Genomic DNA, 15001 nt, shown 5'->3' with positions numbered 1-15001 from the left:
ATTAGTTCTTCAGATTGCCATATTTCAAATGCTCAATCGCCCCATGTAGCTGTTGGTTACCATACCGGACAATACAGATGTAGAACATCTCCACCACAACAGAAAATTCTACCGGTGAGGGGTGCCTGGGTGGCTCAGTCGTTAAGCGTCTGCCTTTGGCTCAGGTCATGATCCCAGGGTCCTGGGATCGAGTCCCACATCGGGGTCCCTGCTCTGCGGGAAGCCTGCGTCTCCCTCTCCCACTCCCCCTGCTTGTGTTCCTGCTCTCGCTATGTCTCTCTCTGTCAAAAAAATAAATAAAATCTTAAAAAAAAAAAAAAGAAAGAAAAGAAAATTCTACTGGTGAGTGCTGTTATAGAAGGAAGAAAGAAAAAAATAAATAAAAATAAAAAATATATATATCAAATGCTGGGTAGTCCAGCAAGAATAAAGCTAAAAAGTATCCATATAGTTGGTCAACATGCAAGTCCAACAGTGAGCTCAGTGGAGCATATTCACTGGAATAAATGAAAGCAGAGCATGAACTGGAATGGGAGATGAAAAGCGGAGACATGTCCATAGGATAGGAACACACTGTGAAATGGAGCACAGAAATAAAAGGGGCATTAGCTGGAGCAGAACAAAGGGTGTCCAAGTCTAGAATATTCACCCAGCCAACAAACCTTTACTGAGCACCACCTGTAACTTGCAGACACTCTTCTGGGTACCAGGGATACAAAATTAAGACAAGACCAGGAGAGGAAGAAAGAACAAACAAGTAAACAATGTTACTTCAGACTATAAGTAAGTGCCACAAACCAAATAATATGATAAAATGAAAATGAGTGAACAGGAAAGACCTCAATGTAGAAATGATACCTGAACATGAGCCATAAATGACAAGAAGGAACCATCTCTGCAAAGGTCTGGGATATACCTATATGCTATTGGGAATGATCCAAATGAGGTGACAGAACTCGCTCAACACACATTTACCAATTAACTTACTTACGCAGTATGGCTGTAGGCATTGGGAAGAAAACACTCAAGGACACAGACAAAAATCCCTGTCTTTCTGGAGTTTACATCCTAGTAGGCTAAGAAAAAAGAAAATAACAAAACAAATGTTATATTATGTTATCTATTATGTTACAGAGTGATAAGGGCTAAGGAGAAACATAAAGCAAGAAAGGAAATAGGAAGTTAGGGAAGGACTGTGATTTTAGACAGGACAACAAGAAAAAGCCCGAAAGAGGTGAGGAAGTGAGCCATGATATGGGAGCATGCTTCACCAGTTGGAGGAAAAACGTAACAGTGGCACAGAAGAAAAGGAAAGTAATAGGTGATAAAGAGAGTGCTGAACAGAGGGGTTTGTGCTTTTACTGAATGAGACGGTAAGCATCTGGAGGTTTCTGAACAGAAAAGTTACATGATCTACTGCTTTAAAAGGATTACTCTAGCTACTGTGTTGAAAATACATTTTAGGGGAACAAAGGTGTAAGCAGGGAGACCAGTTAGAAGGCCTGTGCAGTAATCTGGGCAAGTGATTACAATGGCATGGCTATGGTAACCAAGAGAAGCAGCCTTATGGAAAACTGGGAGCTCAGCTCTACATGTATATTAAGTTTGTGATGCTTCTTAGACACCCCAAATTTTTTTCAAAATAGTTGGGTATTAGCATGTAGAGTTCAGAGGAGAAACCCAAGCTAGGGATATAAATTTGGAAGTTATCAGCAAATAAATGTTATCTGTTTAAAGCTATGAGACTGGAGTGTATTTAGACGACAAAAAAGGAGAGGTCCTAAAACTAAACTCTCAGCCACATCAACAAAGAGGTCAGAGATAACAGAAAAAGCAAAGGAGACTAAGAAGGAACCACCAGTGAAGTACGAAGAAAACTGCTAGCAGACATGGTGGCCTAGAAGTCAAAGGAAAAAGCATTTCAAGCCAACTGTGCAAAATGCTACTAATAGGTTAAATGAAATGAGGAATGGAAATTTATAACAGTGGTTGTTGGTAGGGTTCAAAAGAAAAGGGAGAGTGAATATAAGCAGAATTTTCAAGGTATTTTGTGTAGGTGGTGGGTGAAAGGGGAGACAGGAAGAGAAATCTGTTTTAAAATGAGATAAACAATCATTTTTGTATGCTCATGGCAAGAGCTAGTAGAGAAGGAAAAACCAATGATGCAAGAGAAGGGAGACTGACAAAGAGTAATACTATTCTTGAGACCAAGAGGGAATGGGATCTTGTGTACAAATGAACTGGTTGTCCTTATCTTGGAACACTAAAGTTCATCCACCGTGACAGAGAAAGTGAAGAGCAGAGTCACAAATACGGGAGCATGCAGGAATTCTTTCAATTATTCAATATGCTTAGTGAAATAGAAAGCAAGGGCATTAGATGAGTGAGGATAGGGGAGGAGGTGCTGGGACATTTGAGAAAAAGAAAAATAGAATCATAAAAGAGGGTGAATAGACCAGGGACCATTGGGCATGAAGCCAGAGAAGAACAAAATTGTTGAGAGTATATATAAGAAAGTGATTATTATTCAACATGAAATTTCAACTGGGTATAAGTGAAGGTGAGGGGATACTGAAAAGCTTAGATGGAGAGATTGTAGTTTCTGGTGGAGATGAAGGGCTGTTGGAACTGGAAGTATTTACTAGAGGAATAAGACAGTGGGACACGTGAAATGAGATTGGGGTGGGGATAGTTACTGATAAAAGACAAGGTATTCTAGGATACGAAATGGGAACACGTGGATGAATTAGATTGAAAAATAAGATCACTGAAGAAGAAATCAAGGAACTAATAGCCCAGAATATTGGAAGCATCTTTTATATCAATGTTCCTCAAAGAGCCAGACCATGACACCATAAGGAGCTTGCACCAGATTATAAATCAACACACTGCGTCCTTTATCAAGAAGAATTTAGTGACAGGTTATTTATATTCTGGCACAAACCCTTTATCATAATCCATGCTAGTAACTAACAGTTCAGACCAGACGACATTTTGAGTAGCACTGTTGACATGGACACTGATATCACCAAGAATTATGACAGAAATAAAGAAGACAGTGAGCCAGGCTAATAGTGTTCAAGGAAGGAAGGAGATGACCCTCCTTACTTTTTCTTCTTTTCTCAAACATCCCAACATCTCCCCAGGAAAGTTGGTAGATGACTAAAATAGAGTGGTAGTGGGTAGTATAATTTGATGGCATGAGAGTCAAAGTTTGAAGTTCTGGAAAATAATGGTTAAGACGTGACAATGAGAAACAAAGACATTTTCTCTACCTCTTGGTTTAGTAGTAAAAGCTGTGCAAAAAGGTACTGAGAGAGCTGCAAAGGAAGTAGCATTATCAGGAGAGAGGCTAGGTTACAGTGGGATTAAGAAAGAGAAGGGAACATTTCCAGAATACACTGAAAATAAAAGGGGTCTCCTGATGACTATGAGTTATAGAATGCACAATAAGTGAATTTGAGGATGATAAAAAGTGGGCAATGGAGAACAACAACAACAAAAATCCCACAAAAAAACAAACAACAACAAAAAACAATGGGATTAGAATCTGGAGGGATAAGACTAACACAGAAAAGTTAGGTATAACTAAAAGAACAAAGTCCTTGAAAAGGCATGAGTCAGGACTGGCCTCTGACCAGGATATATACTCTTTCCTCCATTTTAAAGATGGACATTTGATGCAGATTGATAGATAGGGTGGTGAAGGAGTTCCTGCTTAGCTTCTGATGGGCGAGAGGGGACTCATTTGAAGAGCGGAGGTTAAATAGTCTTCCTGTCTTGGAGCTTTCTAGAGAAATGGAATACAATCTGGGGTATAATGGCAAAGGGAGAAATCTGAGGCCCTTTAGCCTACAGTCAGGGTATTCTTCAAACATGATTATTAAGTATTCTTATAAAAAAAGTCCAATTTTAGTACTTCCCAGCTTCCACTTTTGAGCAATATTAATTTAACTATCATTACTCTGCCTCATGAGTGACCCCCAATCTTTAGGTGTTCCAGACTCTTAATTTCTTAAACTTTCTAGCCTCTTATTTCTTATTCTATGGGAAACAGAATGACTGGCACTCTGATTCAGGACCCAGGAAAAAGGACAGATGACTTAAGGCAGGAAATAGTGACCTACAGGACAACTATCAGAGAGTAACAGTTTTACTACATGAATGGATCACACAAAATATTCATAACTAGAAGTTAGAACAATATAAACCTAATTTCATAGTCTCACGTGTTTTTTTCAACAGACGATAATAAAAAAATAATAAAATAGCTGGACTTAAAAACCAAACTGTAGAATTCAGCAAAATGCCAGAAAACAGACTAAACTTACAAATGTATCGAAAGAGTTACATGTCCATGCATACTAGGTTTCCTATAACATTTAATGTCTACTTTTGCATCTAAATGAACTATTAGGTAGACAGAAGTAATGTCTGACATTGCTGCAATCTTTCAGTAGCTCAGAAAAATAACTGTCTAAGCCAGTACTTTCTACATAGTAGAATGGTACACCACTTGGAAACCTCCACAGTTAGACTGGAAAATATTTCCAAGAAACCCTTGTTCCTGTTTTACACATATGGCACTCATCTAGTATATGGCAAACTTCAAAGACAAACTCACTCCCTATATCCTTACCCCAAACCACTTAATTATACTTAAAAAAAAAGTTTACAACAACCACTCCTCAGTGCAGCAAATTACTACAATCATTTAAGATCATCTTCAAATTGCATTCCCAAGAAATTTTGCAGTAAATCTAACTCCTCACACTTTTATATGAAAAATGTACAATAAAATGTGTGTATATACATACACATACATCACAATTATTCCAGCTATCCTAAAACCCTTTTAATAAAAGCTTATTAAACTAACCCTACAGCCTTTGCACATCTTTTACTTCCAAGTCAGATCAGCTACCAGCATTCACGGTAAGACTTATTAATCACAGATATGGTTCGTATGCCTTGAGAACTGATGAACTTGACAGAACTTAAACAGGTTAAAAATATCTCCCCCCAATATTTTTCACTAATTGTTTAACCTATCTGTTACAAATCAGTTAAAAGGAAACAGTACAGCAACAGGTGAATTACAAAATCACAAGTAAAACTGTGGGAACATTAGTGAAGAAATGAAGAGACAAATAAATACGGGAAAAAATGGGAAGTGCTATGAAGCATTTTCACCTCAGCATCATCCAGCTGTTCACACTATGCAAACTGCTGGGGCGGGGGAGGGAGCCTTTTCAACAAGTTCATAAGAAATCAGAGGCAGGAAATTTCTGGAATATTATAAGAGAAACTTTACAGTGGCTTGACAAAGTTACATGGGGGCAGTGGGATAGGCCAAGGAGTAAGCACCTCTGAGATAAATGTTTTGTGAAAAGTTCACTGATCAGTTTTGTTTGTATTCTATACCATATCATATAAATACAACTGTAGCACTATTCTCAGATACTGCGTTTTATAATCAATGTTGCCCTATGCACTGCATTTTCAGTCCAGACATAGCTTGTCATTTAAACATGTAGCTTGCAGACTAAACACCCAACTTTTCTAACTCCAGAAATGAAAAACTTTGCCCTAGCAACAAAAAGATTTAACCAAAATCTATTTAACTGCCTGCATAAATTTATTCTACCCAAGTAATAGCATGCCATTAATTTAAGAAAAACTTATATTCAATTAATTTTTCATTATCTAAACTTTGCTTTTAAGTTTTGGATTTGGTCTGATAATAGTTTCCGTTAAAAGTGAAGACTTCAGATAAAAACCAGGACGTGATTTAAAGACATCAATAAAATTTCAGGCTGACATGATTATGTACACACAACCAAAACATGTCCAGCATTTTTAATATCTTCACAGATTAAGTTTTGAAATCTCTTTTAAAAATGCTCTTTAAAAAACTATAATTAAGATGACCAAGTTGTTATTTCTCCTTTTCTTTGACCAAAACTATCTTATAATTCCTAAACTCAAGTGTGAGTTTCCCAGATTTCACAAACAAGTTAATAATACAAAAGTGCTTTTAATAGCGGGAGGGGAAGAATGAAGTGGGGGAAATCGGAGGGGTAGACGAACCATGAGAGACGATGGACTCTGAAAAACAAACAGGGTTCTAGAGGGGAGGGGGGTGGGAGGATGGGTTAGCCTGGTGGTGGGTATTGAGGAGGGCACATTCTGCATGGAGCACTGGGTGTTATGCACAAACAATGAATCATGGAACACTACATCTAAAACTAATGATGTAATGTATGGGGATTAACATAAGAATAATAAAAAAAAAAGTGCTTTTAAGTTCCTAATGTATAATCAAGTGATAGAAGGTATTTTCCAAGTGCCTAAACATGACCCTAATAGTTTAACAATCTTATTTCCTATGTTATATGAACCCACAGATTCATATCATCCTCATTTAGTAGAATCATTATCACAAAGAACTGTACTCTAAATGGGACTACCGCGGATGTTACAAACTGGCAGTATCCTGCCAGTAGGTGTATTTAATTTGTGCTGAATAGTGTCTTAAAACATGAATTTCATTCACCAACATGTGCAAATCAAAAGATGCACATTAATCTGATTTCCTGCTTCTCTCAAGAAAAAAAATCAGATGATGTGGCAACATGAACTATATTCCCACACAACAGCTGGAACTGCTGAAGATTGGCTGCTTAGAAGGGATTTGTACTCTCCAATTTGTTGTATTCCACACAGTCCCAGTTACCCTGTACCAAATGGTCCTAGAAACACTGAGTAGCCATTGCCAATGTAATAGAAGACCAATCCTATATGGCTTATGAAAGCAATCTTACTTTAGTTACTTATCTTGAATGTCAAAATGTTTATGTTACAATAATAAAGACAAGCAGCCAATTTCAGAGATAAATTAAGTCCCTAACAGAATTTTTCTGTAAGCTGTATGCACATACTTTTTAGAAGAACTTTCAAATCCACTCTCCTATCTTGTAAAAATTTTGGAAAACTGGAACAGCTGCTATTCAGCCTTAAGAGACAATAAATGATGCAAATACTAAGAATCTACTTGAACATTACTAATTCCAAAAATGATCCATTGTGGGGGGGAAAAAATCCATTCTGAATAACCATTTGTATAAAAACAAGGCATTCTTTTTGTGTTTAAAAAAAAAAAAACTCTTAACAGTATTTCTTAGTCAAAAATCATTATCAATGTTTTCAAAAAATTACTTGAATTCCAAGAGCAAAATGGAGCAGTGATACTGTCATTTTCCTCCCCTACTGTCAACTTTTCGATTTCATTTCAACCACCCATTATGGAAAACAGGCAACATTTTAAAGTTTGTCTGAACTAATTAATTTTCCATAAAATTAACATTTGACTTCCAAAAGTTAATTGAGAATACACTTCATTCTTGTTACTAATCAGAATTCAAACTGAAACAAGTATATTCATAAAAAAATGTTACTAATAGAAACATAAGACCTTTACTACAGGAGCAGGGAGAAAGGTTTTTATTGAAAAATTTAAAGGGCAAAATATTGGCATAATACATCACCACCCACAACCTTATACAATGAGAGCCTATAGTAACCAGGGCATTATAGTCTAGAGTTCATATACACTGACCGAGCTAGTTTTGTTTCTATCTAGTTCCTAACACAGACATACTCCTTGATAATATAACTCAGTTGAGCACTTACTCATGTTTTACTGTGTACTTTATTTGAGACACACTGACAATCTGATTAACTTTTTCTGAGAACTTTAGTTTCTGTAATTCATTAGGACAGCTAAACACATGATCCCTCACCCCCAAATTCTTAGAGTGAGTTTTTGGTTTTATCATCATGATAGATTTAACCTACTTAAAGTGGCTTACATTAAATGTAATCCCTAATTTAACTTTGATCTTTCTCCTACAAATATTGGTTGAGATGACATTTTCTCAAGCCAATCTTTTAATGATCACTATTGATATGAATAAATTATTCTAGAATTCAAAAGGTTTCTTGATTGATGCTTTCTCATCAGAACCGTTCAAAAATATATTCCACACAAACTTGCTGGGGGGAAAAAATCACAAGCATTACATTATATCCACTGGAGGGCACTCAACATGACCAAAGCATGGAATGAAAACATGCCCTAACACTACTCTCACTCTGTAGCTGCATCGGGTTTGAGGGAGACTCTGGGGGTGGGGAACGTCTCTTAAAAGAAGAGATGAGGGGCGCCTGGGTGGCTCAGTCGTTAAGTGTCTGCCTTCGGCTCAGGTCATGATCCCAAGGTCCTGGGATGGAGCCCCACATCGGGCTCCCTGCAAAGCAGGAAGCCTGCTTCTCCCTCTCCCACTCCCCCTGCTTGTGTTCCCTCTCTCTTGCTGTCTTTCTGTCAAATAAATAAAATTGTAAAAAAAAAAAAAAAAAAAAATGCCCACAATTAACAAATTCAAAAAGGCAGTTAAACTTTAAAAAAAGGGTTCCTAATGTAGCTGACTTTCTCTGTTACAAGAGCATCTTTCTTTAGGGAAAGTAGATTTTATACATACTTTTAAGGATAACAGGGTTCAGGCCTCAAAGGATCTAGGTTTCAAACTAAGTCAAGCTCTGTCTTGCATGAAACACAAAAACACAAGCAGCATTCCTAACAGAGGAAATAAAGAACTTTCTCCTGAGTTTAAATGATGAAAAACTATACGAGTTAATTCCTACTCATTTTCAAGCAACACAAATCACATATTTTCTCTTCATGGAGCCTGAGAAGTATATACTTATTTTAGCCTATTAGCCTAGTTATCTATCACACAATTAGAACGTATTACATGAACAATGGTCTGTTAAAGAATGAGAACTGATTCTGCAAATCAGTATCCTCTATTTGAGGGCACAGGAGGCAACAGCTACATGCTCTAGAATAATCACGAAATAGTGCCTTGTCTATGTTTACTATTTACTTTTATGGTATAAAAATGTTTTTAGTCAAGCTATTTCAACAAAAGATATATTCCCAACAAGAAGAGAGCTGCAAGAAAAACTTAATACAACTAATGTTTTCAAAAACAAGGTCACAAGTTAATATGAAGCACTACACAAGAGTTGTAATACTTTTAATTAGAAGTTTGTCCTACACAAAAAGCATTCACCCCTTCCACCCTGGGTTAGCAATCAAGCATACTTCCAACCAAGCTCAAAGTACAAACTTAAAATTTACCACCTACTCATCTGCAATTATTATCAACAACTAGTAAACTATGAAAGAAAAACAAAATCATGTCGTAACTGGACATTTTCTTTCATTTGAGTAACACAAAAGTTTCATCTGGCTGGATATAGATAGTCCATTTTGGGGGGTTATAATTTCACTGCTACTTACAACTATAAAAAAGACATTCAAACTTTTGAATTATCCACATCCCTAGTTTCAACAGTATTTATGCTCCTCTTCCCACCCTCCCAACAACAAAAAAGGGTATCTGCACATAGTTTTTGTAAGTGCTACATCTTAAAATACCCTTTGAGAAATTTACCTACTTCATGTCTTCCCTTCCTATTTGGGGAGGGAAGTATCTATGAAAACAAGCACACAAAAAAAACTTCATATATATGAACAATTTTTATTCTAGTCATGATTAGTAACAGTACGAAGCTCAATTCAGTTTGATGAGTTTTAATATTGGAATATACATTTACTCTACATAATAATCTTGGCAAAGGATAACTAATAACAATTAGTTCAAAAGAAAGAAAACTCTTGAATACTTGACACTTGAACACTGGTAAATGTTTTACTTTTTTATTAACCGCCTTATTTTAAAAACATAGTTTTCCCTGAAAGCTATTTAAAATGTTCCAGCCTCTGGGAGAGTCTCAAGCTTAGGACTCCACAAGGACTCTAAGTTGCACGCTATACTAAACTTCCTAGTGCATTTTTTCCCCCCTCAAGGACTACAGGCCTGAATAGTCTCAGCATTCCTTTAATCCTATAGAATAGTCTTCTGCAAGTTTTTCAAGTTACTGTTGCAATCACTTTAGGGCCTTGTCCTTGTACATGGCCTTCAGAACAAAGACTGGGTCAAAGTAATGAATATTGGGTGCAAATTAAGCAAATTTTGAGAAACGATATTCTCCAGTAAACCTTAATGGTTTTTTTTAAATCTAGAGAATGTGAAAGTAAAATAAATACTGCAGCAGCCTCAGTTGCTCAGGCCCAAAACAGTCTCCAAAGTAAAAGTTTATGTCACTAATTTAAGCAGATAGTTAACGGTAGCGTTATGTAAAGACATTTCAAGCTATGTCTACTATTTTGTAGGATGAAGACAAGTTAACACGAAGATATCTAAAGGTCCTGAATGTTTACCAACTGACAATACTGAAATGGCTTCCTAAATTCCACACAAAATACGTTATAACTTCAGCGATCTGAAAAACATTAGCCTAGACTTTATCAAAGGATAGCCGTCTCTTCACGTTGATGTCTAGTCTAAGCCACCACTATTCATGATACAAAGCTCTCATTTCACTAAAACCACTCCTCGATTTCCTTTTGCCGACCTCTGCATACCAGCAGGCCAGTCTCTCTTCATTCACCACTCACAAACTCAGGGGGGAGGGGAGACCACAGATGTCTGGAAGATAGAAAGTATGGAGACAATGCTCCCTCCAAAAGGGAACAGAAAACGAAGGAAACAACTACACCCAACTGCCAAAGCTTTTAAGTTTCGCGGATTCAGAAGCAGGCTTTGAGAACTTTCAAAGTCTCTGTTCAAAATCCTCCCCCTAGACAAAACACTGAAAGAAGTTGCAATTATTTGGTCAATTTCGTAGCGAGGGAACAATTCACTCTGATGAAAAGAAAACGTGCTCTAAAAATCATGTTTAGCTGCCATAAAAGTATTTGAATAAATCATTTCTCCCAACAAGGTTCTCGAAGCACTCAGGAGCTGAATCCCGCCGTTCACTTGATAAGAAACAGTAAGCCAGTCGCCCTGGCCCCCGCCCCTATTTTTACTAGGGTCTCACACCCACCGCCATAAATCCAAAAGACTCCCGGTACGTTGCATGCCGCTTTCACTCACCTGCACGGTACAAGAAAATATAGGTGCAGCACACGGATTTATACGTGCAAACCCTACTGACGCATCGCACCGTCTGCACTAGTAGTTTGGTTCCTCTAAGGTTTAAAGTTGCTTGGGTCTAAACAAGCGCCAGTGCCAAACTCACATAAGCGTGGCATAAAAAACAAAAAACAATTCTCTTAAGAATTCTCTTAATTTGTCCTTAAGAACGAAAGAGGAAATCTGAACAAAGTCTACTGGCCCTATCGACCCGGCAGATGGGACCTGGGTGGCGTCCCAGGCCCAGCGTCCGTACCCCAACTCCCCGCTGGGGCTGGGAAGGCGGAGCCCCCCACCCCCGTCCCCACCCCACCCCGCCCCCCACTCCGGCCCGGAGCATCCCGAGGCGCAGGGTCCCTCCCCCAAACTCGGCCGCGGCCGGAGTCCCGGACGGAAACCACAGCCTCCCCCGCGCCTGCCCCCGCCAGCCATCGAGCTCCTGGACGCGCCCTCGCGTCGCCCCCTCCCCGCCAGCGGCGCCCCCGGGGCCCCGAGAAGCAGCGCGGCCGGAACCCGGGCCCGGCCGCCGCCCTCCGCCCCCCGGGCGCGGCCCGCCCCCGCCGCCTCCTCGGCGCCCCCAGCCCGCACCCCCCGCTCCCCACCCCGGGCCTCCGCGCCGCGCCGGGCCCGCTCCCAGCCGCCGCCGGGACCGCGCGCCCGCGACTAAGTTTGGCTCCGAAGAGGGAGCGGGGGCAGCCCCGGAAGGGTAAGGAAAGGAGTGCCCAAGCACCTCAGGGGAACAGGCTCCTCCCGCCGCTGGAGTCCGACCGTCCTCGGCCTGCGGTGGCGGCTCGGCGGGGACTGGAGCTGCTCCTCGGACCTTCCTCGTCTCCGCCTCCCCTCGCTCTCTGTTTCTAGGGCCGCGCTAGCGCAGCTGCCACAGACCGAGAGGCTTAAAATGGCGCCGCACAAGGAGCTCTTATAAGTCGCGCAGTGGCCTCTGTATCCTGCCGCCACCGGCGCAGCGCGGAGCGTTCCGCCGTGCGAGGACAAGGGGCGGGGCGCGGACGAGCGCCGAAAAGTAGTCCCCGCGCCGCCGGCGACTGCCGCTGTCCGACAGCCCCGGGCAGGGGCGGGGCGCCCGCTCGCTCCCCGGCCGCTCCTCGGGGGAGAGCCTGGAGGGTATCCCGCCGCGCCGCTCTGCGGGGCGGCCCGCGAGGGTGCCGTGGTCCGAGGCGGGGAGGCCCGGGCGGTCGCAGGCCAGGGGGTTGAGGGAGGGCGGCACCCTGAGCCTCCACTGTCCGGAGCCCGGCGCCCCCGCCCCGTGCGGGTCCCGGCCGTGAGAGCGGACGCGGGCTTGCCGCGCTTCCCGCTGCCTGCGGGCGGCGGCCTCTCGGCCCCGGCCCTCTCGGGCGGGGGCGCTGGGGAGGGGGAAGCGGTGGCGCGGGAGCTGAGGTCGGGGCCCGCCCGCTCCGGGCGCTGTTGGGCGCCGCAGCCGCCCCGCTGTCGGGTCGGGGAACTCCGGCGGGTTAGGGCTTCCGCGGTCGTTGCGGTCTGGGCCTCGCACTCCCCGCAGGACCTGGCTCGCGGGCGAGCCGCACACCGCTCCAAAGCCCCCCACTGTCCGGGTCGTGGATCCCGCATCCCGACCGGGTGCTCAGCCTGAATCTGGAAGTGAACCGCCGGGCCGGGCCGCCTGCGATCCCCACTCCCGAAGGCTGTGAACTCTCTTAGAATGGGCGCCTGGTGCGCAATTCAACAAGTCCTCAGGAGTACGCGCTGTGAACAAATGACTGATGGAAATGGATTAGCTCTAGAGCCCTGTCCATTAGGTTAATTCTTATAGATTACATTTTTATCTGGTTGTACAGTGCTACTAACTATCAGATTTATTTGTGGGGATGTTTCTTTGGAGGAAATGCATTTCTAAGGTAATACTTTCTTGAGAAATCGATTATGTTGTTTATGGAAGGAATTATCAATTAGGCAGCTTGTGATTTTTTTAAATTAATTTTCCATTCCTCAAAAACATTTTTTAATTCGTCTTAGTAGGCTGAAGGTCTCCATTTCCCTTGGAAATGTTTCGATTGTCATCCGTCAAGATTGGCATTTATTTGTCAAAGCTGAAACAATTATGATTGATTCAGTTTCTCTATTGTTTTATGCTTATTTTTCCTCCAAAACAATGGAGAGTGCAAAAAGCAACAGTGAAAGTTGTCTTGAGGCTTTTATCCGTATAATTAATGCATGCAAACAATAGGTCTTTATACATAGGTAAGAGCAGGAAACCTGCTTATTCACTATTCACTCATGGAGTAGAATATGTAGTTTTAGGCAAGCTAATGCTTCAGGGCCAACATGTTCTTTAGATAATTGTGGGTTCCCCGCCCCCCGTCTTAAAGATATTTTACTACGTACAGTGGTAACGTTTAACTGCTATGACTATACCAGTCGAAAAAAGTATACACACTAAAATGATGTTCGGTGAGATCCATTGTCTAGGGTTACTTCCTCATTTGTATCTTTGCTAGTAATTCTGTAGAATGAAATAAGCCAATGGTGGTGATTAACTCTGCTAGTCAGAATTCAAACACATTTTACCGAAAAAGTTATTTCATCAAAGCAGTATTTCCCATATAAACTCAAAAGTGTAAATAGCGTTTCCAGGCACTGACCCCCAATTTTAATCCTCATATATAGTATTAAAGAATATACAGTTGATTTGATTAGAGTCACATTTAAGATCAGATGACTGATTAATCAATATTTGAGGAATTTCTTAAGGATGTCTCCTTTTTCTATATTCAGTTTTTGTGGTGTTTTTGTTTTTGTTTTTCTTTCCTCAGTAAGACACTGTTAAAACTGGTTAAGACATTTGCACCATTTGAACATCTAAAGGATAAAAAGTCTTCTACGTTTGTCTTTCCAGATGCCAAAATAAAATTGAAGCATTTTCTGTAATTTAGATATCTTAATCTAAATTTGGAATTAAGATTTTTAAATCCCTGCTAATGCTTTAAGCAAACACAATGTTATTAAAGGAAATGTAAAATTCTCAACAATGCACTAAGCTGTTTTTCCCATCAAATTTAAGTGTACTGAAGACTTCCTGGGTGACTAGCATTAAAAAAAAATTTTGTTGAATTTAACAGATTGCTCAGAATTTCCTTATTTCTTCTCTCAAACAACAGAAATTGTTCCAGTTGTCTCACCAAAAATATGACATGAATAACTTCTGAGAAATGAAGACAAATGCTACCATTAAACCAAGGAGAAATACAAGCATCAAAATACCTGATGAGCTGGTGAAATAAGTGGTTTTGTAAAAATGATTTTTCAAAACTGACCTCGGGCAGTATGTTTCATAAAAAACACTTGGTTATTTTTTTACACCTTTTTTTTCTAGAGCCGGCCATTTGGGTTTGACATAAATTAATCCACGTTAGTGCAAAAGATGGCATTAAACAAACAAGCAAACAAACAAGCAAACAAACAAAAAAACTGCAAAAGACAAATGGTTCTAAATTTCAGGCTCTGTGCCTAGAAACCCCAAGTGTCTCCAGCTGGTTTAACAGAGGAAGTATTACTTGTCATGATATTAAGACCATTGGCATATCAGCAGTGACTACATGGAACCTGAATGTAAAGCGCCCCTTCACTAAAACACATGCTTTTGAATCACCTTTAGGCAAATAAATAAATGCCCAGATTGTTTGCGCGCTTTCAAAAGAAACATTAATCAAGTCGGCACTGTAAAGAAGGCCTGTTCACTTTTTGGATAGTTAACTATCAAATCCATTAATTAAACATTTATTGAGCACTAAAACAATGAGCTTCCTTTAGAGAGAGGGAAACGAGTGACTGGCTTCTTTTGATGAGGTCCCTTAAATTAATGTATAATTGTAGCTGTTAATCAATCCGACTTAAAAGTAAACAGACAGTAAAAATAAGAGCCA

The 15001-nt window shown here is 40.6% G+C and overlaps 1 protein-coding gene across 3 annotated transcripts in view; it reads right to left on the bottom strand.

Moving 5' to 3' along the window:
- The window catches only part of CTNNB1 (catenin beta 1), a 42325-nt gene extending 30276 nt beyond the window's left edge, over positions 1–12049 (bottom strand). For all 3 annotated transcript variants that reach the window (XM_034992659.1, XM_034992646.1, XM_034992654.1), the window contains exon 1: positions 11836–12049. The gene's annotated coding sequence lies outside the window, so the exon portion shown is untranslated. The remainder of the gene's footprint in view (positions 1–11835) is intronic.
- Positions 12050–15001: the final 2952 nt, after the last annotated feature.

This window comes from Mirounga leonina, unplaced genomic scaffold (genome assembly GCF_011800145.1).
Source record: "Mirounga leonina isolate KUSES-001 unplaced genomic scaffold, KU_Mleo_1.0 Mir_115, whole genome shotgun sequence".
Classification (NCBI taxonomy): Eukaryota; Metazoa; Chordata; class Mammalia; order Carnivora; family Phocidae; genus Mirounga; species Mirounga leonina.
Note: the sequence above shows the minus strand (reverse complement) of the source record. Positions and strands in the feature narration are given on the sequence as shown.